The 25,020-nt window shown below is 49.6% G+C and overlaps 1 protein-coding gene across 4 annotated transcripts in view; it reads right to left on the bottom strand.

The window, feature by feature from the left end:
* The window catches only part of CNTFR (ciliary neurotrophic factor receptor), a 204,552-nt gene that overhangs the window by 60,019 nt on the left and 119,513 nt on the right, over window positions 1-25,020 (bottom strand). The gene's annotated exons all lie outside the window — the stretch shown is intronic.

Below are 25,020 nucleotides of genomic sequence, written 5' to 3'. Positions count from 1 at the left end.
ATCAGATGCTGTGGATGTCAGCATTTGGGAGGGGGAACACTAAGTAAATAAATTCATAGCAGAAGATACCACCCAGGGCACTAAAACACCAAGCTGCCCAGTGAGCCAGGGGCTGCTGCAGGCAGCTGATGGTGCAGCAGGATGGGAAAAGCAGCCCTCAGGCCTGTCCTGATCTTTTCTCCCTCTCCAGATATCAGCTCCTGGGTCCCCTTGATAGGTGGGACCACATGGGCATGATCCAGCCATTCCTTGTGTGAAAGCCCACAGCCTAAGCTCACCTGCAAAGGAGGGAGCCCCAGGGTAAAGCTGGGCCCTAGAGGAGAGCCTGGAAGATCTCAGCCCTCCTGCAGATGGTCTGTCAGGACACCTACTTCTGACAGGGATACAGCACCTTTGGAGATGTTACCCCTGCTGGGAAAGGGTGTGCTACAAACACCCAGGGAAAAACTGGGTTGTAGTGAGTAAGATGCTGCTGGGATGCCTCAGGACCATTTCAGACACTAGCCAAGGAGGGGGACCTTTGGTAAACTGTGCTGATCAGAAAAGTGTATTTCAATGGTCTTAAAAAAGTTGAGAGAATATACTGACAGGTGGAAAAGAGGGAAGAACACCTGAGATGACACATCTATGTGAGGAGGGATTCCTTTAGCTGGAACGAGACCAGATAAACAGACAGATAGGCAGAAGTGGATGAAGACGGATGAGTGAATGGATGAATGTGTGTGACAATAGACAGATGGAGAGCAGGCTGGATGGGCACAGATGGGACAGAGAGAAGGAGGGATGGAAGGACAATAAATGGCAGTAGTGTTGGGTGGATGGCTGGCTGTTCAAATGGCTGTGGCAGTGGACAGATGGATAGTTGGGTGAATCAATGGATGGATGGAAACACAACCAGGAGAAGTGTGGATGGACAGATACAGGTATCAGAGTTTACTTAAGAGTTCCAGCATCTTACTCAAGTTTTCCTCTAATTTCTTATATTGCATAAGGTAAAGAAATTTTTTCTTCCCTTTCCTGCTGGCTCACACACGGCCTTTGACTATCCTGTTCTTACACTTGGGATTCTGCTTGGCAGAAGCACTGGAGACAGTGCACCACCCACCAGCCTTGCGTGGGGAAAGGCTCAATGCAGTGATGGACCCACAGACCTGCCTCCCTTGCCTTGCTCCTGCCTCCCTGGGGAAAGCTCTGGGATATCCAGCTCTGCTTCTCATGACTGTGGCTGAGAGCTTTTCTATAGCTAGTGACTGAAGGACTAAGCTGGGAAGGAGTGAAAGGCACCTTGAATTATTTCTTATTTGTCCATAAATGCAGAGCAAATGCATCGGCATTCATCCAGAAGGGCTGAGGGACTCATTCCTGGAAGACAGGTCTTTGAAAGCAACGCTCCTTTCCAAGGCAATGATTTAAGGTTTCTGATGAAGGAGAAACCCAAAGCACAGCTTCAGAGGAAGCATTTCTCCCAGCAGGGTTTGCTGAGGATCTTACTGGAGCAGAGACAGGTCCCTGTGTCCTTCCTCACCCCGTTCCAGGCATGGGAGTCCCACCCAACCACATTGCCATGCAAACATATGGCAGCTCCTTTGGGAATGGGCACCATGGGGGCAGCTCCCCCAGAATGCTGGAGCAGCCCTGTTTTACACTGCAGACACAAGCTCTTCTTTAGGATGGGGATGGGCAGCAGTGTCCAGAATTTTTTTCTGGGAGTCTCCACTTCCTATAGGCTGGGAATGGGTAGGCTTCCCTCCCAGCCCACCCAGAGCTTCACAGCTCCCTTGAGCAGGGAGAGAAGGGAGGTTTGTCCACACTCCTGATCATCATGTAACATACAGGATTAATGACCACAATGGTGCCTGTGCTGCAGTGCCAGCCCTGCTGGATGGACATCAAAGAGTGATATGGGCAGAAACAGAGCCAACAGTTTAGATGGTTTGAACTAGATGTGGAGGAAAATTTATTCTCCAGGAGGGTGGTGCAGTGCTCAGACAGGAACCCCCAGAGAAGTGGGGTCTCCAACCATGGAGGTTGTCATGGCTGTGTTGACAATGCCATGATTGATCTAGCCTTCTGCTGAGGACAGACCTCTTCCAAGTGGGACATTGGACTTGACACCTCCAAAGATCCCTTCCCACCAACACTGCTGTGATCACTGGCTACTTTGAGATGTTTGTGACCGTTGATATTGATACTTAGAGATGCCGTCCAGCCCCTGCACCACCCTGCTTCTCCAAAGTATGCCACTTACTGGGTCAGGTGACATCACAAGGCTGCGATGCCATCTTAGCAAGGCTGTGATGCTGCCACCCCAACCAGCAACATGTCTCCGAGCATCCAAGCCCACCAAGGGCCACATCTTCTGTCAGGGCACAGCACACTAGACAGGTACAGCATGGCTTATAACATGAAATCCCAGATCTGGAAAGGAACTATGGTGATGCATAACGGGGTCAGAAATTACATCTTTACCCACAGCCCCGCAAAACTGCAGTGGAGGGAAGACGGGAGCCAGTTGTGGGACAAACACACACAGCTCCCAGCATTGGACCTGGGGCAGCTTGGAGAAGTGAGCTCTGAGCTGTTTGCTGCCCTACTAGTGATGAAGAGTGACAGCTTGACGGGTCCTGCAGCTGTAGGGATCAACAGGACAGTGGTACAGTAGAGATGTGGAGGGAAGATGAAACAAAGTGGCTGAGATGCAGGGTCCATGGAAGCATATGTGATGCTTCCCAAACCCATCCAGCTGGAAAACCAATAGGAAGATCATCCTCATTTTCCTCCCTAATGAATCTTGATCTATAGCAAGACTGAAAGGGCAACAACACAGGGAAGCCCTGCAAAAACCTGACGACTGACCTGGCATACACTGTGCTGGGAAAGAGTGGAAATCCTCTTGGGACCTTCCAGCCCCACTGGTTGCTCTCCTTCTGCTCCAGCTGAGACTCCCACCCTGTCAGCATGGGCAGCTGCCAGCCACAGCAAGTGTGCTGCTGAGCACTGGCCTACCCAGTACGCATGGAGCCATGGACGAGGCGCTGGGGGTCTGTGCCCAGATGCCTGAGGGATCATTGGAACAGCCAGAAGAGGAAGTGGAGAAGATGGTTTGCATTCCTGGCACCAGCACTCACCACAGTCCTTCAGTGGGGGTCTTTGAGCCAGGGCCTGTGGCAAGACAACATCCAGCAGGCACACATGAGGCCAAAATCGTCCTTGCTGTAACAGCAATTTGCAGATAGACTGGAACAACTATTTCCTCTGGAGTACTCTGCCCAAATGCACCATGGGGTTGTGGCTCATGCAGGCAGAGAGAGAGCAAAGGAAGGCGCTGCAGCATTTCTGAGGAGAGGCTCAAGCACTCTGCATGTTGCACAGCCTCAGGAAGCTGAAGCAGTGAGAAAGGTCATGTCTCTGCTTTTCCTGACAGGACATGGAGCATTTCTGCAGTAGGACAGAAAACTACACACATGTCTTTGGATAGAGGCATTCAAATCACCCCACTAGCCTTCATAACTCCCTCTCACAGCTAAGAAACTAGCCCCAAATAATTATCTCAGTGGCTAATTAGCTGTCTATGTACACAATAAATTATACGTTTAATATTTACATGGTGCCAGGACTATGCCAAGAGCTTTCCAAGCATATAAAGCAGAAAGGTCTTGCATTCTTCAGCTTCCCATGGTAATTGAGATGAATCAGCCCACAAGAGATCAGCTGGGAGCCCAAGAGGATGGAGAAGGCAAGGGGACAAAGAGGGGGCCAGGAGAGGATGTTCTGGCCTTCTCCAGCCATTAGACAGGGTGGTGGCACATCCTGTGGCCTCTCTCTTGCTCCAGAACCCATGTTCACTGGTCAGAGCAGCATCAACTGTGTCCAAAGGATGCCAGTGGCTCCCCTCCCATGTGCAGCCTCATAGCCCTGAAGTGTGCCCTTCCTGAGATGAAACAGCCTCTGGCTTTGGAGAGGGTTTCCCAACTCCTTGAAGCACAGCCCACCCTTGATCTCCTCACATCTATTCCCCCTGGTGCCACTTGGTCTTTGCACAGCTTTTGTTGCCAGCAGAAACCTTCCCTTCAAGGAGAAGAAATTTCATGCTTAAGGAGGCACTTCTTCCACAAGTGATTTAAAACTGGATACATCTTTGTAAGGAAACAGGCATAATTAAGTGTCGTCGATGTAGCCAAAGATATGGACTGTTCCAAGTTAATTTTGTCCATTAATGAAGACTTGCAGAAAGCAGAGCCTGCATTTGTTTGCTCTACTTTGGTAAATCCCCGGAGTCAGCAGCTTTGCTCTTGACAAGAAAAAATAATTAGCAAGAAACTTTAATTAAGAGATAACAGATGGGTGCTAAAGGACTTGTACTCAATCATGCCACAATAGCCTGGAAGCAGACCTTGGTTTACTTCAGGGGTGTTGTGAAGGAGGCACTTTACCCCTCCTACATGCTTGGCTCAGGGCAAGATCCAGGGCAGGAAAGCCTCTTCTCTCAGCCTGGATGTGACCACAAAACATTCTCCTGTGAGGGTCGGCAAAGCCCTACTCCCCCTGGAGAAGCTTTCCTCCCATTCTGCAGCAGCCTCACCTCCCACCACTGCCCTGCTGAGCGCACGTCCCTCTGCAGCTGCACCCCAAAGCCAGCCAGGGATGTCCATCATGAGGGGACAAGGGGCTTCATGGCCCTTCTAGCTGCTCAACTGCATAAGGTTGGTGCTTCTACCATCAACCTTAATGCAACATCTGCTGGGCCTTTCTGAGGGTGAAGGGACACTTTTACCATCAAATGTTCCATTGTCACAAATGATAATTCAATCCATGGGCTCCCTTTTGGACATGATGGTTCAGCAGTGGGGAAGTGTGATGCCTGCTCTGCTGTGAGCTTGACGATGCCATCCCCCAGACTGAGCTCCAGGTGACACACTTGGGATGGCAGCACTGTCAGGATGGTGGCACTTGCATCACTTGTGCACAGGGGCCAACAAGGCTACACAGTGGCAGGGCATCAGCACCCTCCTGGGGACAAAACACAGTGCTAAACCCAGTAGGAAACCACAGAACAGAGATCCACTGCTGGAAGCAGAAGCCACACAGACTCACAGCAGAAGCAAGGGCCAAGTCCCTGCTGCAGCATTGGTTCAGCCTCACGGGAGGCAGCAGCTCCCTGTGCCTTTTGGGCTGTGGTCCCACGGGGAGCCCTGGCTGGCAGACACGGTGGCAGGATGGGGAATGTTGCTTTAGCAGACAAGTAACTTAGTGTCATTTTTCTGCTTGTACCATATCATCAGACTGTCTGAATCAACAGCTTTGGCCTGGTCTGAGCGAGATCTCACCAGGGCACCCTGTAACTGGATAGGACTATTATGTCTGTGCCTTGTCCTGGTATTGCTGCATTTTCATCAGCCCCATGTTGGGACAGAGCCTCTCTTTAGACCTGCCAAACCACATCATCCCAGAGCCTCATGCTGGCAGTGCTCCTGGTTGTAAACTAGAAGGGCTCCGTGTCAGAGATAGCCTTGTTTTCCTTCATGCCATCACACCCAGCTCTTGTTGGAAGTAGTAGGAACTGTACAGGGATGTGCTGCCCCAACAATAACTTGACCCTGGTCACAGGGGTCAAGCAAAACTGGAAACAGCAACCAAGTCCATCCTGACTCAGTAATAAGAGTCTCCTCAGCCATATATGGGTAGCAGACCCCAAAGAAGCTGCCCTTTCCCATGGCTTCAAGGTAGGAGTGAGCTCTGCCAGAGGGTGTTAATGCTGGCATGCACCTATCTGTAATGGTCACATACCTCTATCACTGACCATGCTCAAGTGACATAGCCAGGACCAGGAGAAGATGCACCTCTGCTGTTACTTCTGCTTTTCTGTCCCAGTTGCTCTGCAGCAGAGAGATCTGGATTCTGTTGGGCTGCAGAATCTGATCTTAGCTTTTTTTTTTTACCCCCACAGGAGACTTTGCATCTCAGGAGGGAACCTGAGATCATGTGTTTATCTGTTTTCCAGAAGGTCTTGGTAAGACCATCACTTGGACGTCCTAACTCTTCTGGTCCAAGTGTTCTGGGGCTCCAAGTGCTCTCATTACTGCAACTGGCTGAGCTATTGCACCATTTTCATCCTAAGGCAAAGGGAAAGCTTGCCCACTTGGCTTCCTTGCAAAGTCAACCTGAGATGACTCATCTTGAGGAAGAGCAGTTGCACGGCAAAGCAGCAACTCCTCCAATCCCTTGTAACTACATCATGACTGCCCCAGCATGTGGAGGGGTGTGATATGGGGGGGAAGGTGTTGGAAGACCAGGGGGACATGAATGGCTCTAATGGGAACCAGCATAGAGCAGAAAAATCCCACCAATATCCTTCAAGCCAGGCTCATTTGAGCCTTCAGCCTTCGCTGCCAAGTGACTGGCGTTAGCACCACGGATGAATTAGAGACTTGCTTTCTGGTCCTGCTTTTTCATGCAGACAGGACAAATAACTCTAGGCCACAAAAGAGTGCTTAGATCAGGCTTTTCAATGCCGTTTAAGGGGAAATCAATATGATTCGGAATTAGGTGCCCAAATCACAGCCATAAACACAAGAAAAGCTCACTGTGGTCCAGCAACAGCGTGAAGACACCTGTATTTACTGAGCTTTAAGGAGAGGCCAGAGCCGGATAGAGACTTCGGGGCTCCTCGCACCCTGCTGATCTCAACCTGCCTTTTCATCCCGGTGCACAGCGTACACTTCCTCACCACTGCTTGCCAATGCCCGCACGCCCTCCCCCAAATGACAGCCTTGCTCCACAGAAATACTCCGGGGGCGACTGCTATTTGTTCACACAACAGCCCGGCTCCCGCTTCACCCCACTCAGGGTTGCGGATTAGCATCAGGCATCGTGCAGTGTTTTTTTATTAGCACAGAATTATGGAAGTCAGAGGCGTAAAAGACCTGTTGGGTCCCACTCAGTCCATCCTCCTTCTGCCAAGACAGTATTGGTCCCTGCAGCATATTTACTATTTCTCCAGTCTAATTTTACATACTGTACAATCTGTGCTGTGCCAAGTTACGATCCCTGTGTGAGAAGCAGAGCTCTCAATTTCCAGGCTCTTGGGTGTGTAAAATCACAACCGCGATGTTAAATTAACTTTTTTTTCCCTTGCATTTAATCATTTAATAGCTCTAAAATTCAGCCCCTCAGGCTCTTTCTGTCTGTCTGTTGGCTTGGGTTTTGCCTGCTGTAGGCCAGTGGCTTGTCGCTTACACATGTAACACTCCCACCCCTGGGTGGATCGGCAGCAGCTGGGCTTGAAGCTGGGGCCGCTACAACTTAACACATAAACTTCTGCAGCCTGAGGATGGAAAAACTCATTGTTTTCTTAACCACAGGTACAGGAGGTTTATCCTCCTCCTTATAGCCCAGGCCTGCAAGGAGGAGGCAGCACAGAGTACACTGCACACAGGGATGGCACTCAAAAGCATTATCCAGCTGGATTGAGAAATCAGAACAGGGGTGCAACCTTCAGTACCAAGACAAGGGAGGATAGGGAAGCACTGAAATATTCCAACTGGTCCCTTGTACCAAGACAAGGGAGGAAAGGGAAGCACTGAAATATTCCAACTGGTGCCTTGTGCCCAGGAACTCCCAAAAGAAACATCACTATTCCCTCCATCTCTACATCCACCAAAAATTACACTCCAGGACTCATTTCTTCCCAAGCAAGGGATTTCTTCCCCCTGCACCAACACCAAAACTTTTCTTTGCGTACATAGCTACAGGACAGCAGAGGAATTGAGCTGCTGCCAGAGCAGCATGAGGAAGAGAGGGGGAAGAAGAATAGATGCTGATAAAATGGGAAGCATTTTCCCAAATTTGGGAGGGGTGGGATTTGACTCAGTCATCGTCACTCCTCCAAGTAACTCCTGAAGATCTGGAGCCCAGTGCTGATTTCAAAGCAATATTAAAAATACGGCACCCATCTACTCTGCCCTGTAGGGGCTCTATTAACCATTAAGACAAGGCACTGGGATTTGCATTGGTAATAACAAAATACTACATTTGCATTTCGTGCCTTTCACTCTGAAGGATCCTTAAGCAACACCAAGCCTGGAAAGGATCACTGGTACGTCCTGAGCTGTGTCACAGTCTACAGAGCTGCAGCCCACCCATCACACAGTATCTGCTGGGTACAAGCATCTCTGTTGGGAAAGATGGGCACATATCAGATCCATAGCACACTGGAAAGAGAGGAGACACAAGATAAATACCTGAGTGTAGCTAATGGAGCACTCCAGTCACATAACAGGACCCCAGGAGAGAGTTGAGCTTGGAAGCAGAATCCAGCCTGGGGCTGAATGAGGCTGGGACTCTGGTTAAGGGCTGGAAAGTGTATCTGAACAACAGATGACATGACTGCAAGACTGTGGTCCCCAAATGGTTTCTGAGCTCCTCGTGGGGCTCAACCATATTAGGAAGCCCCATAAATTCACACGCTGCCTGGGTATTCACAACTTACTCTGCAGTCAGAGAGCTATTGAGGGTGGCACAACCATTTGTAGTTGTCTCTGAGCAGGTAGGAGAGATGGGGACTTCTGTGCACTACAGGGATGATCCCTGCAGCAAAATGTACATCCATGAGAGAACAGGGGGCTGAAAATGCATGATGCTTTGGGGCACACAGAAAGAGGCTTTGCATGACTTCTTACAAAGATCACAGAATCCCAGAATGCTTTGGGTTGGAAGGGACCTTTGAAGACCATCAGTCCAACCTCCCTGCCATGAGCACGGACAGATGTGCACATACCACAGAATCACGGGATGGATACATCCTGTTCATATCCCCACAAAGCACAGTGCAGAAGCTCACAGGAGGTCACACCACCTCTGAAAAGAAAGCCTTAAGATGAGCACAGTAAACCAGGAGCTTTCAGCTGGGTAGGTCCCATTCCCAGCAGCATCACAGAGTACTTTCAGAGGAGGGTGCATGCAACTCCTTGAAGGACTGTGAACTAAGCCAGTTCCTACCTGGCCCTGCTCCCTTGTTGGTGCCCTAAGAACCAATGTCCAGCACCCTTTCCAAAACCTGTGAAGCAGCTCTTCATTCTCTTAACGAAGAGAACCCACTCTTCATTAAGCAGCTAAGCATTTCCCAAACAGCCCCCCCTGGCTGGCTGGTGGCAAAGGTCCTGGCTTCATCATGCAGAGCCTGAAAAAAACCCACCCTGTAATTTCTATTTGATGTTGGTGGCCTCTCTGCTTCTAGAAACACCTCCTCCTCTTCCTCCTCCTCCTCCGAGCTTTTCCTGCTTGTCTACGAACTGCCATTCCCTCTCCATTCCACTTTTGTTGCCACCCCTCTGACTAAACTCTCAAAAGCAGAGAGCAGCACAGCTTTTGGGAGCTCAGTCTGCCTTTCAGAGCATCTCCTAACCTCCAATTACTGATGCTGCTGTTTCAGAGAGCCCTCAATTTTGTGTGTGTTTTTTATTCCCTGTGTTGGGGATGATGAGCAAATGTTAGTTCAGGAGCAGACATTCATTCAGTATAACTTGAACCAATTGCCCATTATTTCCTAAATTTCAGCATGTAAAAGCTTTGAGCGTCTTACTGCAAAACAACAGGTAAAAGGTCAGTTATGTACATTGACTGAAATACAAATAAATGTGCCCTGCTCTCTGGAGAGCTCTTGGGTTTGAAGCAGAAGAAGATTTTAGGGAAGAACACTTTCTGAAAGTAAGACTATACAGAAGCTCACCACGTCCAGACCTCCAGTTATCTGAAGGCACTACTGAATTACAACTATTATTAGCACAAGAGACACTTGAATTCTGGAATTTCTGTAAAAAGTTTCAAATTCAGGTTCTGAAGCATTTAAAGGACTTGAGAAAATATCTTTGGCTCCAAGTCAGCAAAGCACTTAGGCAAGGCCTTAACTTTGAGCATGTGTTTAAGTACCTTACTGACCTGGGGCTTTTAACCCCAGCAAAAAGAAAGCAGAGAAGAAATAAAAGCCAAATAAAAAAATTCTGGTGTACACTGAAATCTCCAGACAAGCAAAAATAATATAGGAATCTCTTCTGGAAAGTAAGAAAACAAAAATTAATAGTCACTGGCTTTAGAATTAAACACTAGAGGAAGCTTTCTGAAGGAGGGGGAGAAAGACTCCCAGAACAAATGGAGTATTTCAATGTAGCCTAACGGCAGCTTTACTCTCCTGCCTCTTCAGCATCCAGAAATTATTTATTGCTGAAAAAAAATCCCAAACCAAACTCAAAACCTGCTTCCCCCTCCCATTTCCAGACTAAGTGTGATGGGAGAGAGAAAAATCTTGGCTTCAGCAGTTAAAAAACATCTCTGAAATGAGTCGGCTGTGAGAGGCTGTCTCTAGCAGGAGGGAGGAAGAGGATAAGGGAGGAGGGAATAAAGGGTAGTAATGAGGAGGAGGAAATTGCCCAGAGGCAGGAGCCTGCAGACAACCTTAAGCACTGCCTTCCAGAGGGGAAATAGGAGAAAGTCCTTAAGGAGAGAAAAATCATTGCAAATCTATGCACACACACACAGAAAGCAGCTAAAGGCAGCAAGTGGCTCTTCCCCTACCTCCAGCTTGAGGCCATGAATAGAAAAACTGAAGCACAGCAATAAGAGGATCCTCTGCAGCCCACCCAGGGAGAGAGGCTGCCGGCCCACAGGAGACGGCAACGGGAGAGCAGCCACTGGTGCAGGGACGGGAGACAGGAGGTACCCTGGCTGCTCCAGGCTTCGGTGCTTGCAGCCCTGCACGGCTCTGCCACAGCCAGCAAAGGCTCAGGGTGCCATGAAGTTGAAAATGCTGCTCTGGCCCCGTGAGGGCAAAAGTTCAAACTTCCAAAAATTCTTCATTAATGGAGAAAAAGAAAAAAAAAAAAGAAGCGCTAAGTTCCTTCCTTCAGAAGGAAACCAAAGGTTTCCATGTCTTTTAGGGCTTTTTCTTCGAAACTTCTACACTGTGTTGTACAAAAGGCTTTGTAAAACTTTTTTTTTACGGGGGAAAGGATGTTAATTAAAAGTGATGAACCTAACCATTTCTGAAAAATACCAAAAAATTCAAACTACAGTCTTTCCTTCCCTTAAACGTCTTTTCTTTTCTCCCCCCCGCCCCCCCCCACAGAGAAATACAACTTTGTAAAACATTGAGATGTTGAAGGGACTTCATTTCCAACAGAAAATGGAAATGAATTTTCCCAATCAACTTTGCTCAGCACAGATTGGCAAAAGCTCTTTGCTTCCCAACGGAGATGCCCCTCATGGGAAGCGCAGGATCCCAGCACAGAGCTCTTCCTCAGCACTGATGCTGCCACACTGCTTGCAGCCCCCCAGGGACGGCCACCCTGTCATCCACTGCTTCGTGCTGGCACCAAGATGCAGCTCTCGGAAAAAGGAGCTGACAACACAAATGAGGGAGACAAATGAGGAGAGCATCATCCTCTCTGTCTAACACAGGCAGAGCTGAAGTCCCCAAAGCAGATGAAATGACTGGGCCGGAGGAGTTGACTGCATCAGAGCCAGGCTCTGATTTTTCCCCTCACTCGGGATCCTGTGGCACCTGGTATACTGACACCAGGGTTTGGTTGGGCTCTCTTGACCCTGCTGAAATACAAAAACCCAAAGCACTGAATTAATTTGAGATGATGCCTTTTTATCCACCTGGGACCTCCTGGGGATGCCAGCACTCAGACACTGCAGGGGTTGCTTGCGGGACTACGAGACAGCTGCTGCAGTGCTCCCTCTGAAGCACCAAAACAAAAAGCCTTCCATGAATAAGGGTTACACTAAAAAACTCCTCAGAGCTAAGCAAGTTAAGAAAAACGGCGCAAACTCACTGGAGGAAGGAAAACACAATTAAATCACCCAACAGCCTGTATCCACTAATCTTTCATGTTACCAGGCTTGACTTGAAAGTCTCTGCCTGCTGACACCCACTTCCTACCCCTCATCCAGCCCTGGCACTGCTTTCCCAACAATCTGGCAAGGTGTCTTTGCATACCCGTTATGTGGGAAAAAAAATCCAATAGAGCCCAGGGCTCCCAGCATGCTATCACAGCCAAAATGGGCAATGGGCTGTGCAGTGGCAACCTCAGGAGCTGTCCCATACCACAACACAAACTAAAGACACTCAATGTTCAGCATTCCACAACATCAGGCAACAACACTAGAAAAAGCTGTGATGTGCTCGTGGTGGCTCCTGCTTTGAGGTTCTCCACTCTGGAGCTGTGATTTCGGGCAGGGTGAAGAATGTAACAGGATTAATTCTGCCTACCTAAATCCTGAAATTTTCCTTCTGGGTTTATGTCCCAAAGTCCTACTCATAGATCAATAGAAGGATGTCCGGGGCCATCTCTCCTGTGCTGACAAGAATAAAATTGCAAAAATATGGAGAAAGAAATGCATTATCCATACAAAAGCCCATGGACTCAGACAGCTCAGTGGAACAGACTTGCCCAAATTCTGGAGTAAGATGGTTCACCAACACAGAGATAGGCTGTCCACTGGGTTCCTTGCTCACATAGGGTAGACATCTCCATCCTAAACTGACTGATCCAACACCCCCGCCCCACAACCTCCTCCAAATTTCTTGGAAGACAAGGAATTTCCCACTTCTTAAAAGCACTTTTTGGTGGACCAGGGGTTAACCAACCCTGCTGCCATGCAGGAGATGTGAGCAGCACCTTTGTTAAGACTGAGTCAAGCTAAAACAATGTCAAGAACCAGAAAATAAATAAATAAATGAATGAATGAATGAATAAAAAGAAAAGGAAAAAAACCCAAACTCTGCATAGACATATAAACAGATGTTTCTTCTAAAATGACAGCTTCCAAAGTCCCATGTGGTTACTATTCCCCCCCCCAGGGATTTTCCTTTCTGTCTCCTATGCTGCCAATGCAGCAGCTATGTAACTTTTGAAAAGCACTGATCAACAGCATATAAATAGCTGCAGTGATTATATTGCAACACTTCACTGCTTCCCTGAGCTGCAGCTCCCTCCTCCACTGTTGGAAATACAATCAATGCTAATTAATTAAGGGCCAGAGCCTGCCAACCATGGTCACACCAAGTTCAGCGTTGCTTCCTGAATATTCAGGGCTCACGCTCCATAAAAGCAAGGATCAGTCTCCAGCAATGTGTGTTGAAAACAACAGAAACTCTCTTTGCAAGCCAGAAGGGACAGACAGACGGACATGTCTGTCTCCGAGCTGAAAGGTAGAGGAATTACCTGTGTCAGGGCAGACCCAGTGCACTGCAGCTGTAAATCAGCAAAGGGCCACTGACACAATGGGAAGAGCAATGAGGCAGCCTGCAGGAAGTCCTAAAGGCTCTCTGCCAACGGGAACCACGGAGCTGGCAGAGCTTTTACACCTGACCAGGGCTAAGAGGAGGATGCTTGCATGGGGCCAGGGAGAGAGCATGAGCATCCCCCAAGGCCAAGGAGGAGCAATGCCCTTTCTCTTAGTGCCCTGTGACACTGGAAGAGGGGAAGGCAAGGGTGGGTGTTAATGGGTGAAGATGGAGAGACCTCTTGAGGGTAAAGGAGGCAGAGACTATTCCAGTAGAGCGAATGGACTTCACTGGAGCACCAGTGGGAACAGTACTGCAGCTCATTGGCAAGTGAGCCTGTGGCCATTGTTCCTACCCCTGCCAAAGGGCTTGTGTGATGCTCTAAGAGTGAGGAGGCACCAGTGGGGAATCCAAGCTCCTGAGCTGCCCCTTTCCTATGCCACACAGAGGGACCTTCACTCAAAGGAAAAAAAGAGACAAACTCAAGGCCCTGTGCTTCCCACCACAAAGATAAAACTAATTTTCAAGTCTGCTGAGCACAGGAACTTATATGTGACTACCAGTCTGATGCCTTGCTGCATCCCAGGTAATGCTACATCCCCTCTCAAGAGCAGACATTCTGCAGGGCTCAGCAGCCTCTTCCCACTCCTCACCAACATCACTGGATTTTCATGCTTTGCATCCAGCCTCTCCAGTTGTCCCAGAAGCTACCACAGATTGTGGCAGGTCCCCAGCTCACAGTTATGGCCAGACATGAAAGTTTCCCATGGCAAATTGCAGGTAGAGGACTAGACAGACAGACAGACATTAGCTTCTGGATTTGATGCACTCTCACTCCCATGAGCCTCAGTTTCTCCCTTGCACAGCATGCTGTCAGCTGGAGCAACCACACCACAGCACAGGCAAGCCACAGACGCAGCAGAGACCAACCTGCCAGGGCTTGTGGTTTGGCTGGAGTCAGAGGCTCTCTGTGACTCATCCTACAAAGTCTCAAGTTCATGGCTATGGCTGGAGAATCCCCTTGGGTACACTCCAGGCTCAATTTACTGCCCCCCTGGGAGCAGATTTGAGCATAAACAATTCAGATGATGAACAGAGCTCGCCTGCCTGGTTGGAGAAGGTCCTCACTTGAACAGATGCATGGATGTGGGGCTACAAGGACAAGCTCCCAGAAGCAGACCCCCATGTGTATAGTCTGCACCACACAGATTTTCAGCGGGCGCTGCTGTTGTGAGCCTGCCTTTGTGCTGCTCACAACAGGATGAGACCCTGATCCCCCTCTGCAGCTCTGTCATGTCTGTGAGGGATGTTCAACTTCCTTGGCTTTATTTCAGTTTGGATCCTGGAGGCAGCAGGTGTGGCCCCTTGCGAGAAGCACAGACCAGTGGAGCACAGAGAGGACCTTTGTCCAGAGAGTAGAAGCACCCTTTGGAATAGCAAAACATCCATCCCCCACCATCTCTCTACCAGCATAGCTGTGTTATTCAGCAGTGTACCCAAGGCCTGGACATCAGGAATTCATGCACACACATGCATGCCTCATTACACCTTAGCAAATGCCACAGGAATCAAGCAAGACGTGCCATATGCTGCAGCTCTGCTTTAGCTTTTGTATCTGAGTCGCTTCCTTGGTGTGATGGTGCCAGCTCTGCTCTGTCTACAAAGCACATAGGTCTTGGCCAGCAGAAGCCCTACAGTCTCCCAGCCTTGCAGGTCAATGTTTTCTAGCATCAGCTCTGCTGACCTCTGGTTGCTTTGCAAAGCCCTAGAATAGATAACTAAGAAAAGCTTGGCTACTGGCAGATGACTTAAATCTTCTACAATAGGTCTCCTCTGGGGGAAATGCCGCAGGCTTTGCAAGCTAAAAAAGCTAGGAAGGTCAAGTGTGTTAAACCTGGGATGGAAGGTAGTGCATGGCTCTGTCACCTGTGTGCACCCTGAGGTGAGGCTTTGCTCCATCCACAGGGAATTTTGCACTGAGAGGTGAATATGTCTTCCCAGGGACTTTCCCTGCACACAGGCGCACACAACTGTGCAAGGAGGAGCTTTTAGCCGCTTCCCCTTGTCTCTTGAGTGGAGACAAATGCTGTGTTACCCTCTTCTGTGAATCACATCCACAAAACTCTTTCCCCAACACCAGCCTCCCCCAGTATGGCTCTAGTCAAGGAAAGGCAATGCAATGAGGCTCCAGAGTCCTCAGCTTCAATTAGCACCTGATATCAGCTGAGTCTAAATAACAGTCTTTCCCAGCAAATTGTATGCCCAGAGATCAATGGTCCACACACAGGACTAATATCACTGTAACCCCTCCTGCCTCCATCACTGTCAATTGCCTCGTGGTTTCACTTCACTTCTCTACCTGATGGGCCTTCCTGGAGCAGTCATTACAAGGTGACACACATCACTTTTCCCCTCTGTAATGAGTCTGCCACAGCCTCTCCTCAATCCTTCTTCTCTTTCTCCTTTTAATATGCCACAATTATATTGGCTTCTCTGCATGGATCCACTTCATTTAGTGCTGCCCAAGACCGCTTATCCTGAAATATGCTCTTTTCATCCACAGCACAGACTGCACACCTTGCAAGTTGTTCTGTTTATTTTTTACACTCCAGCATCTCCCACACTGATTAGGAATCTGAGTATTAGGTATTTCCCTTTCCACAGAAGCACAGTGGCTGCCCACAGAAATTAACCCCACCAAAGGCTTTGATAACAGAGGTTTGTGCATGTTGTGTCCCAGCATCTGCACTCTCGAACATCCTTCATGGTATCTTTGCTCTGTTCCCACCATAGAAAATCCTTTCCTCAGAAAGCAGAGATTAAGGTATTTGTGTTCAGTGTCTTGCCATGGCTTTGCTCCCATTATGCAGGACTTTGCTTGCTCCCAGATTTCTCATAGGTGGACTGAAGACAGCAGTGAGTGACTCCATGCCCAACACTACAGATGGATATGCAGGACCTGAATGTCTCAGTCCTAGCCCCACTTGCCCTTTTGGTCCTGGCTTCTGCTACACATAGCTACTGGAACATGTTCTGGGGATGATCAGCAGCACCCTCTGCTCAGGCTGTGGGCTCCTGCAAGTGGTGCCTGGAGCTGCCCACAGAACAGCAGCACTTTGCTCTTTCAGCTTGACAGGAGATTGCCTTTGCAGTCCCAGGGCAGCCTATGATCCAGGACTTCAGACACTGGAAATCCTTCAAATCAGATAACTAATGAGTGGCACCTTCAGTCCAAGTTCTGTTGGAGACATGTCTCTGAACAAATTGGCTGGGGCAAGGCTGCTCTGGAAACGTGAGATGTCTGGCTCCCTGAGATGGCCACATGCAACTTCTGAGGCGAGACCTTTCTGAGCTTTTGGAGGCTAGTTGAAGCCAAACCCCTGAAGCACTAAAGGTTTCCACTCCAACTGTCACTTGTTTTATGAGATCTTCCATTTCTGGAAGAATGTAAAAGCAGGACGAGGATTGCTTCCTCCCACACTAAAAGGAGCTCAGTGCTAGGACAGAACATGGCCTTTCTTCAGCAGCCAGAGCTCACGTAATAAGCAAGGCCCATGGCTATTCCCTGGGTGCTGGGCTACACCTCAGCTTCCCAGGGTCTGAAAATCAGTGCAAATGAGACTTTTGCTTCCTTCAGCATTTGGGGTCCCCAGCTGCTATGGCAATTTACAATCAGGTGTCAGCAGAGGAAGCAAAGCTCCTGCTTCACACAGCAGGATGATGCCACCCCAAGAAGGAAATCCCAACCCTTCCTCTCAGCCTCTCCCCAGTAAGCAGGGCTTGCTTGGCAGTGGGTTTCAACACGGGTTTGTTGGCAAGGACCCTCTGGCTTAGGCGGATGCTCCATGAACTGAGTGCTGCTCCCCACCCCATGCTGCCCTCTCAGCATACCTACACAGGCAGAGAGGGCCTGACTCCTGCCCATAGGTAGTGGCAGCGTTGCCCTATGGCAGCAGTAACTCTCCACTCAAAGCTTCTCTAGGTGTCTGGATGGACTACAAATCCCATTCCTCTTCCTTCACTGCCTGTTGGTGTGTAATGAAGTCTAAGAGACTACTGAGACATGTTTTTCCTTGCCACTGGCAGAACTAATGAATCCTGGCAGACTGCGATCCTCCCGGCAGTTTCTTCTTCTCACCACAGATGTGAACTATTTTCGCCAGTTTTGTGGGATCAAAGGCTTGCCCAAAGCTTGACAGATGCACACTTTTAAGTTATATTTTCTTTTTTCTTCCCCCGCGCCCCCCAGAGATTTGTGATCTGCTTCAATACCCAGGACCTGTAACTGATGGAAAGTTCCTATTTTTGTAGTATCACAGGTATTGCCAGTAGGTTTCCTTCCAAACTCCTGGACAGCTCATGTAGGACAGAACCCAGCTATCCTCCAGGACTTCATCAGCTGTATTTCAAACAACTTCTCCCATTTCCAGAAAGGGGCAAATTCAGTTGAAATGCCTCCAGCCAGACTTGTACAGCAAAAGCATGCGGTTCTTTTGCAATGCCCTCTGCATATCTCCAAACTTTGGTAACTTGCAAAAAGCAAGTCTTCAAAGCCCTGAACCATCAAGCTGTGTTTCCTCTTGTCTAAACGACACACTCTCTATTTTTCTTTCTCTTCTTCTACTCTCTTCCCCACTTGTACTTCAAGAACATCTCACCTCCTGCATTCAACAGCACTTTGCACAACACAACATCAGTCATCAGTCTCATGCTGACCTGTGGCTCTTTTCCAAACCCAGACCCCAGGTGAGAGCTGTGAGATCTCCACTCCCTGTCCGAGAGGCATGAGCTGTGCTCCTACAACGTGTCCCAGCAAGGTAGGCCACACTGCTCCATGCACCAGCAAATTTCTGCGGTGAAAAATTAACAGACACTGCACTGGAAATCAACCCTCTTGATTTCCCACCTCTCAGGAGGGAGAAGCAAGCCTGGGATGTGCTCCTATGGGGCTGTCCTGCACTGTTGACTGGACCCCCAGGGAATGCTGGACTCTGGAACCTGTGGAGTGATGAGGCAGTGGGCAAGGAAACACAGGCACTAAAAATAGGCTTTTTGCGGTAGGGGCTGACCACATTTATTAGCAAGCCTGTGCTCTGGCTGACCACAAGGTCAGCTGCCGAGAGCTTGGCCATAATTCACTCTGTGTCTGGGCAGGAAATCTACTTGAGCTCATAGGGATGTCCAGTAATAGAAAAAGTTGTTCCAGGACCCGGGGCTATTTTTGCTGTTTTCTTTCATTTTGCAGACAGGGAAGCTTTTGGGAGATGCATCCTGTGCTGGGAGGAAAAAAAAAAAGCCAGGTGCTCAGGGACAGACAGAGGGGTAGAAAAGAAAAGGGGAGCATGCAGATGTTTGTGCCTGTTTGGGTCTGGGGTTGTTTTTCTTAGACAGACTCACCTTCACCATGTAGGGCAGGGAAGCAGCAGGGGAAGATCAGAGCAGCAAGGGGAACCCCAGACCTTGATGGGCTCTTAAACACCCTAACAGCATGCAGCAGAACTTAATGGGTTGCAGCAGGGGTGTCACTGCAGGTGGGGTGGGTTGCTGTCTCTGCTGCTTCCCTGCAGCTGTGAGTTGGCAGGGAAGATGGGGAGGCAGTGGGAAAACCATCACAGTAATGAACGCTCAGGGACGGAGATGATGGACCTTCCTTGGAAAGGCATCAGAGGGCAACTTGAACTACAGCCAGGTCGCACCTCTGGCCAGCATGGGGATGGGCCAACAGATGCAGCAATCCCACTAGGACAATGCTGATCCCCAGTGGATGGCCACGAGCTTGGGCTAGGCTTAGCTGTGAGCAGCAATGAGCAAGGCAAAGGAGGCAAAGAGCAGATGCCTGCCCTTGAACGGCAGCCTTCAGAATGATTTAAGCAGGCTCTGCTGAATGGGGCTGCAGTTTGGAGCGAGGCTGGTATTTTCAGCCAGCTGGATAATGAGAACATCCAGAGTTATAACAGGAAGGATTAAAAAATGTAATTGCTAATGGGGAATTAATTGTTAATGGGGAATCATCATTGCAGGAGGGTGTTCCCAGTGTGGCCCCGCAGGGATCTGTTCTTGGCCAATTGCTAATCACTCGTCTTATCAATTATCTTGAAGGCAACATAAAACTGTTGCTGGCAAAGTTTGCTGGTGACACAAAAGCTGATGTATATAATGGAAAGGATGAGTCTGTCACACACAGAGCTCTGGAGTAGTTAAAATACGAGCCCTCCCTCGGCAAGAGCATGTGTTTTATGCAGCCAAACACAAGTCCATTCATCTGCAGTGGAGGAATGTAGGTCAGACTCCCAGAATGTAGGATGGTGTCCTGGGGAGGACAAAGCTGATAAGGCCTTGGCAGGAGCCACCCAGAGATGAAGTGCCAGTGCACTGTGCTGAGAGCAAAACTTGGCCAGAGACACAAGCAGGTGTCACGGGAGGTGGGAAGGTGCTGTGCAATAAGAAGACAGAGCTTTTTCCTGTACTGGCCCCAGCCTGAGCCTGAAAGGAGGCTTTGTGGGAAGCAGGCACCATCTCCAGCCTCCCAGCCGGCTGCTCAGTGCACAAAGGCAATCCCTTTGACCTTGCCTTCCTCAGCAACTGCCTGTGCCCTGGCAATTACAAAAATTCCAGATCACTCTGTTGCACATGCATCTCGCCCTGGGGAATGCATGGACAAACAAACAACAAATGACAGATGTTAGTCATGTCACTTAATGCATGACTGAAGGACACTCTGATAGCACCATGAGGGAGAGGAGAGAAGAGGAGAGAGGAGAGAAGAGAGAAAAGAGAGAAGAGAACCTTCTGAATATATGTTTGTAGACAGTATTCCTGCAGAGCCATCTTAGGTTGGATGCACATCTCCCCTGTGTGCCCATGGGCACAAGATCAAACTTCAAGACCCAGGTACCTCATCACATCTCTTGAATCCAGGCACCTAAACTGAACTGCATTTGCATAACAACCAAAACCTACACAGATGTCTACAAACAAAACACACAGTCCTGTGTGAATGTCCAAACCATCTCCTGCACAGAAAATCCAGAGACCACCAACAAAAGCAAAGCAACCAGTTTAAGCATGCCAGGCAGATGGCATTCCCTGGCATGGGCTGAGTGATGTGGAGGAGGCAGAGTCCAGAAAGAGCTGGTCACATCCCTGTCAGCCTGCAATTGCCACACAGAGAAAGCTGGACAATGTGAGGAGGGGAGAGATGAACATATCTACAGCTGCTTTCTCTTCAAAAAGCCAATTTGCATGGCTTTGCTGTTCCTTTTGAAGGCTATTTACTGGTCCAGGCTTTGTCTTAGCTGAAATGTGGGCAGCATTTCTAACGAGGCACATGCAAACTGGAGCTCTCGGGAGGCTTTGCAGCAGAACTGACTGCAAAAGATTAGTGTCAGGGCTTAAGAGAGCAAGAGAGAAGGGAAAGTAATGAAACAAAATCTCTCTTTTCCTCGGCTGAGGAATGATGGGGGCTAATTGCTTGTTGCTGCTGAGAAAGAGAGGAGATAGGAGCTTCTGCACCTATCAATAAATTAACCTGGCATGTGGCATCTGAAATGCATTCATTTCCAGAGACTTTTATCTCTTTGTCTCCTCTCTTGGGTGAAAACATAATTATTGTTTAAACATGAGTTAATTCAGCAAGGTGAGGATCAATAAAGCAGAATTACTCCTCTTTTAAAAGCAAAGAAATCTCAGTCTGGGACAGATGTGGACATAACTCTGGCAGAGCTGATGGATGGGGAAGATGCCTAGGTCATGGCAGGAGTCTGGGGAAACAGAGTTCTGTCTTTCCAGGGCTCCTGCAGCCTTTGGGTCTAATAGAAAAAGATGATTCCAACAGTAGGCAGGCATGGCATTCAGTAGAAAAGCTGAAATCACCCATGCCTCTACACTTTATAGCATGATGTGTGGTTAGGCATCTCCACCATGTACACACTTCCCATGTAAGGGCTTTGGTAAAGCTCCAGGGCTCATGCTGTGACCTCTTCCTTTCCTTTAAGGGTACCCAAGCCCTGTTAGGGAGAGGGACCCCTGCTAGCTCTGCTCTCACACAAAGGAGATCTTGGACAATCAAAGGTGTGAGTGTCACAGCAGGCAGCACTGCATTGCTGCTCTGCTGAGCTTTCCCCATCACCTTCCTCTATTCTGAAATAAATTGGCAGCAACTACTGCCTGGAGAACAAAACACAGGAAGGAAAACTGAGCTATCCACAATAATGGGAAGATGATTAGAGAGCTACAACACCTCTCCTATGAGGAAAGGCTGAGACAATTGGTATAGTTTAGCCTGGAGAAGACAAGGTCCTGGGATGACCTTATAGCACCTTCCAGTACCTAAATGGGCTACAAGAGATGCAGAAAAGTGACTTTTTACAAGGACATGTAGGGACAGCACAAGGGGTAATGGCTTTTAAGTGATGGAGGGTAGGTTTAGATTAGATATTAGGAAGAAGTTCGTCACCTTGAAGGTGGTGAGGCCATGGTACAGGTTGCTCAGAGAAGCTATGGATGCCCCATCCCTGGAAGTGTTCAAGGCGAGGTTGAATGGGGCTTCGAACAAACTGGTCTAGAGAAGGTGTCGATGTCCATGGCAGGGGGGCTGGAACTTGATGATCTTTAAGGCCCCTTCCAACCTAAACCATTCTGTGATTCTACGATTCTATGTGGAGAATACTAGGTTCTCCCCTATGGTCTTCAGCCTGTTGTGCCTCCTCTGATGTCTCCCATTCTTCCTGCAGCTCCTGTCCATCCCTCCATGCTGGCTGGATCTGTGTAGATGCGGACAGCTCTGCCCAGGGCAGTGCCTGTCTCTGGAGGCAGCCTGGCCCAATCTGGCAGCCCCATCCAAAGCTGCTTATTCATGCACTGGGGATGACACCCCTGGACCACTTGCTCTGTGAGTCTGGCAGGAGGGGCAAACAAACATATTCTGACAGCTAGTGCCTGTAAACCTCATGTCTTTTTATCCCGCTTCCAGCTTCACCCAGTGCATCACCTTTTCCCTGGCTGAACAAAGAGCCTGAGGCGGCTGTTCAGAACGACTCGGTGCCACTGGCTGGGCTGGTAAGGTCGTGTGTTTGATGGAGCAAGCAGTGATCCCACCCATGCCGAGCACGCCACAGGGGCCTGCCAGAGCCACCCAGTGAGAGGGGCTGAGTGGCATGGGGTGAGGGGTTTAGTGGCAATAGGATTAGCAGTGAGTGCACAGTGCAACTCCTGGCCAGTGGCAGCACCAGTGGCACCCATGGTTCAACCTGGCTGCTCCAAAACACAGAACCAAAGACCCCTCAGTGGAGGTGGGATGGTAGCAATCCTGATTCAATGGTTTGAGCTGTTCTGGGCATAAAGACATGAGCCAAGAAATCAGAGATGTTTCTTCTGGGAGGTGGCACCCCTGCCCGCAGCCAGGCATTCTGTCCTATCCACATGCTCCCCAGTCGGGATAACACAAGGTACTGTGCCATGGGAGAGTCACTCAAGAACACTCTCTTTCACTGCTCCTCCTGTTGCCCTTCCCTGCAACAGGACACCCAAACCTCTTTGCCCAAGCTAGGAGATTAGTCCCAGCCTCTGAGCATCCCCCTGGGGCTGCCCTGCTGGATATCTCTGGTCTCCCACCACACAGTGCCCACCCCCATGGGTAGCTGGAAGTGGCAGTGCCCAGTGAGGTGGTGAAGGTAAAACCTTAGCAACCTGCCATGGATGCAAAGCAAATGAGCACTGCGACCCTTGGGAGGAAGTGTACCCCAAATCTGCTGACCTCTGAGCCCCTCCACTCCCTTCCGCCAACATAGAGGATCATCCTGAGCTTCCACATCCCGGCCAGATGCACCCTTTGCTCTGCTGGCTTTAAGGAGAAGGACCAAAGATGAGCAGCAGAGGGGTTAATGCACAAGCAGCCTCACCTTCACCAAGCCTGATGCTGCTTTTATTAATTCATGTGGCACTTTGCAGGACGCTCCAGTAATCACCAGGGTGCACATGAGAGCCAGGAGCGGGTGGCCAGGCTCAAAGTGCTCGTGCTCACTTAACAGCTTGTCACATCCTCCTCACTCAAGTATTCAGTGCTAATGCATCTCTTAAAGTGCTTCATGAGCTATTAAAGTCGAACGTGCCTCAAGTGCATGATAAATGGACTTTATGCCAGCATCTTCCCCCTATTCCACCCAGTCCCTGCCACCAGTGGGATTAATGCATCCTCCCACCCCATTCCTGCTGTGCTTTTCCAGCCTGAGGGCCCTGCTGGTGGGAGATGAACCCCGGGATTGGCTGGTGAGGAGAGGTTCCAGCATAGCAGGGGGTGAGCTCTGGGTGGGGCACAGAGCACAACCCTCGGGTCTCAAACGGGGGCAGACACTCCCCAGCTTGACCCGCATGTGTGCAGCCTCTCCAACCAGCCATGGTGGGATGGGCAGGAAACCTGCTGCTCCAAAGCCCCTGCCCAGAGCATCCCCTCAGTGTTTCAGAGAGGTGCCCAGGACGGACATGCAGTGCCTCTGGAGAACAGACTGAGGACAGACCTGGAAGTGCCCTACTTGCCTTCCTCTAGCCCTGTCTCCTTTTTATGCTCCTCAGAGCAGAGCACTCTCTCTGGCTCCTGCAGATGGGAAAAGCCCTGCCTCACTTTGCAAACCCCAAAGTGTTGCTGTGCAAAGGTTGATGTGCAAAGGTTTCAGCAGCTCCCTTCCAGGCACAGGTAGGCAAGGGAAACAGGAGGGACACAAGGTCAGGGGAGGCTATGCTGCCAAATCCCTGAATCCTGCTGGACCACAGAGTAGAAGGTGACTGTCACTGCAGCTCTGTGCCAGTATGCTGCTGCCAGTGGCAAAATGCATGACTCTGCTCAGCACTGGTGGGGAACAGCATTTGTTTCTGTCTAGACAAAAAATTTCCAGCATGTGTAACCCTAAAGTACCTGGCATTTCTGTGTTTTGTGCATCACCCTGTGTGGAGGTGTGGGCTGACTTCCCTGCAGCATAGCAGGAAGCAGCCTGGTGCATCCAAAGGATGCTCTGGTAGTCTTGGGTCTTTCAAAGCTTCCCAGGCAGCCGTCCTGCAAGCACAGCAGAGCCGAGCAGCTGTACTTCTCTGCAGGAAGCGTCACACCACTACAAGCAGCACACACAAGATCAGCACCCAAATGTTTTGAGCAGGAACTCTGGGAAGGGATTGGAGATGTTCCTGCAATACCAGCCAGCAAGCTCCCGCTGTGTCCAAAGAGTGGTGGTCCCCATGCAATAGAGAGGTGCTGCCAAGTCCCAGCTGCTTTGTGTCCAAGCTGGAAGCTTTTGGCAATGTAAACCTGCCCAGATGGATTTCGGGCAAGTCAGTGGGGCACTCTGGCTGGGTTCCTCGATTTCACAGAGCCCACGGATAAATAGATGTCTTTACTGGAGTTAATCAGCAAAATCCCCCTCTATAATCCACTAGAAGCAACTACAGACAGGCTGACTGCCAGGAAAAGCAGTACATTTTGGAAGTCCCCCATTTTGTCCCATTTTTGCAGGGCTGGACTCTATAGTAGGACCCAACCATCCCCCATAACCTTCCTGCTTCCTGCCTAGACTCATGATCATGTGGGGCCCTCCAGCTCCCAATGCTACCAGTGACTCCAAAATATAGTCTGTCTAAAGCCACAGCTAAGGTAGGGCCTGAATCCTCTGCCAACCTGGAGAGAAGTGAGCTAGTGGTGGGTGCAGATGTGTGGTGGCAATGGGGATCAAGTCACCCCAAGGAGGTGA

Source organism: Corapipo altera, unplaced genomic scaffold (genome assembly GCF_003945725.1).
Source record: "Corapipo altera isolate COAL_440 unplaced genomic scaffold, ASM394572v1 61045, whole genome shotgun sequence".
In the NCBI taxonomy this organism is placed as follows: Eukaryota; Metazoa; Chordata; class Aves; order Passeriformes; family Pipridae; genus Corapipo; species Corapipo altera.
Note: the sequence above shows the minus strand (reverse complement) of the source record. Positions and strands in the feature narration are given on the sequence as shown.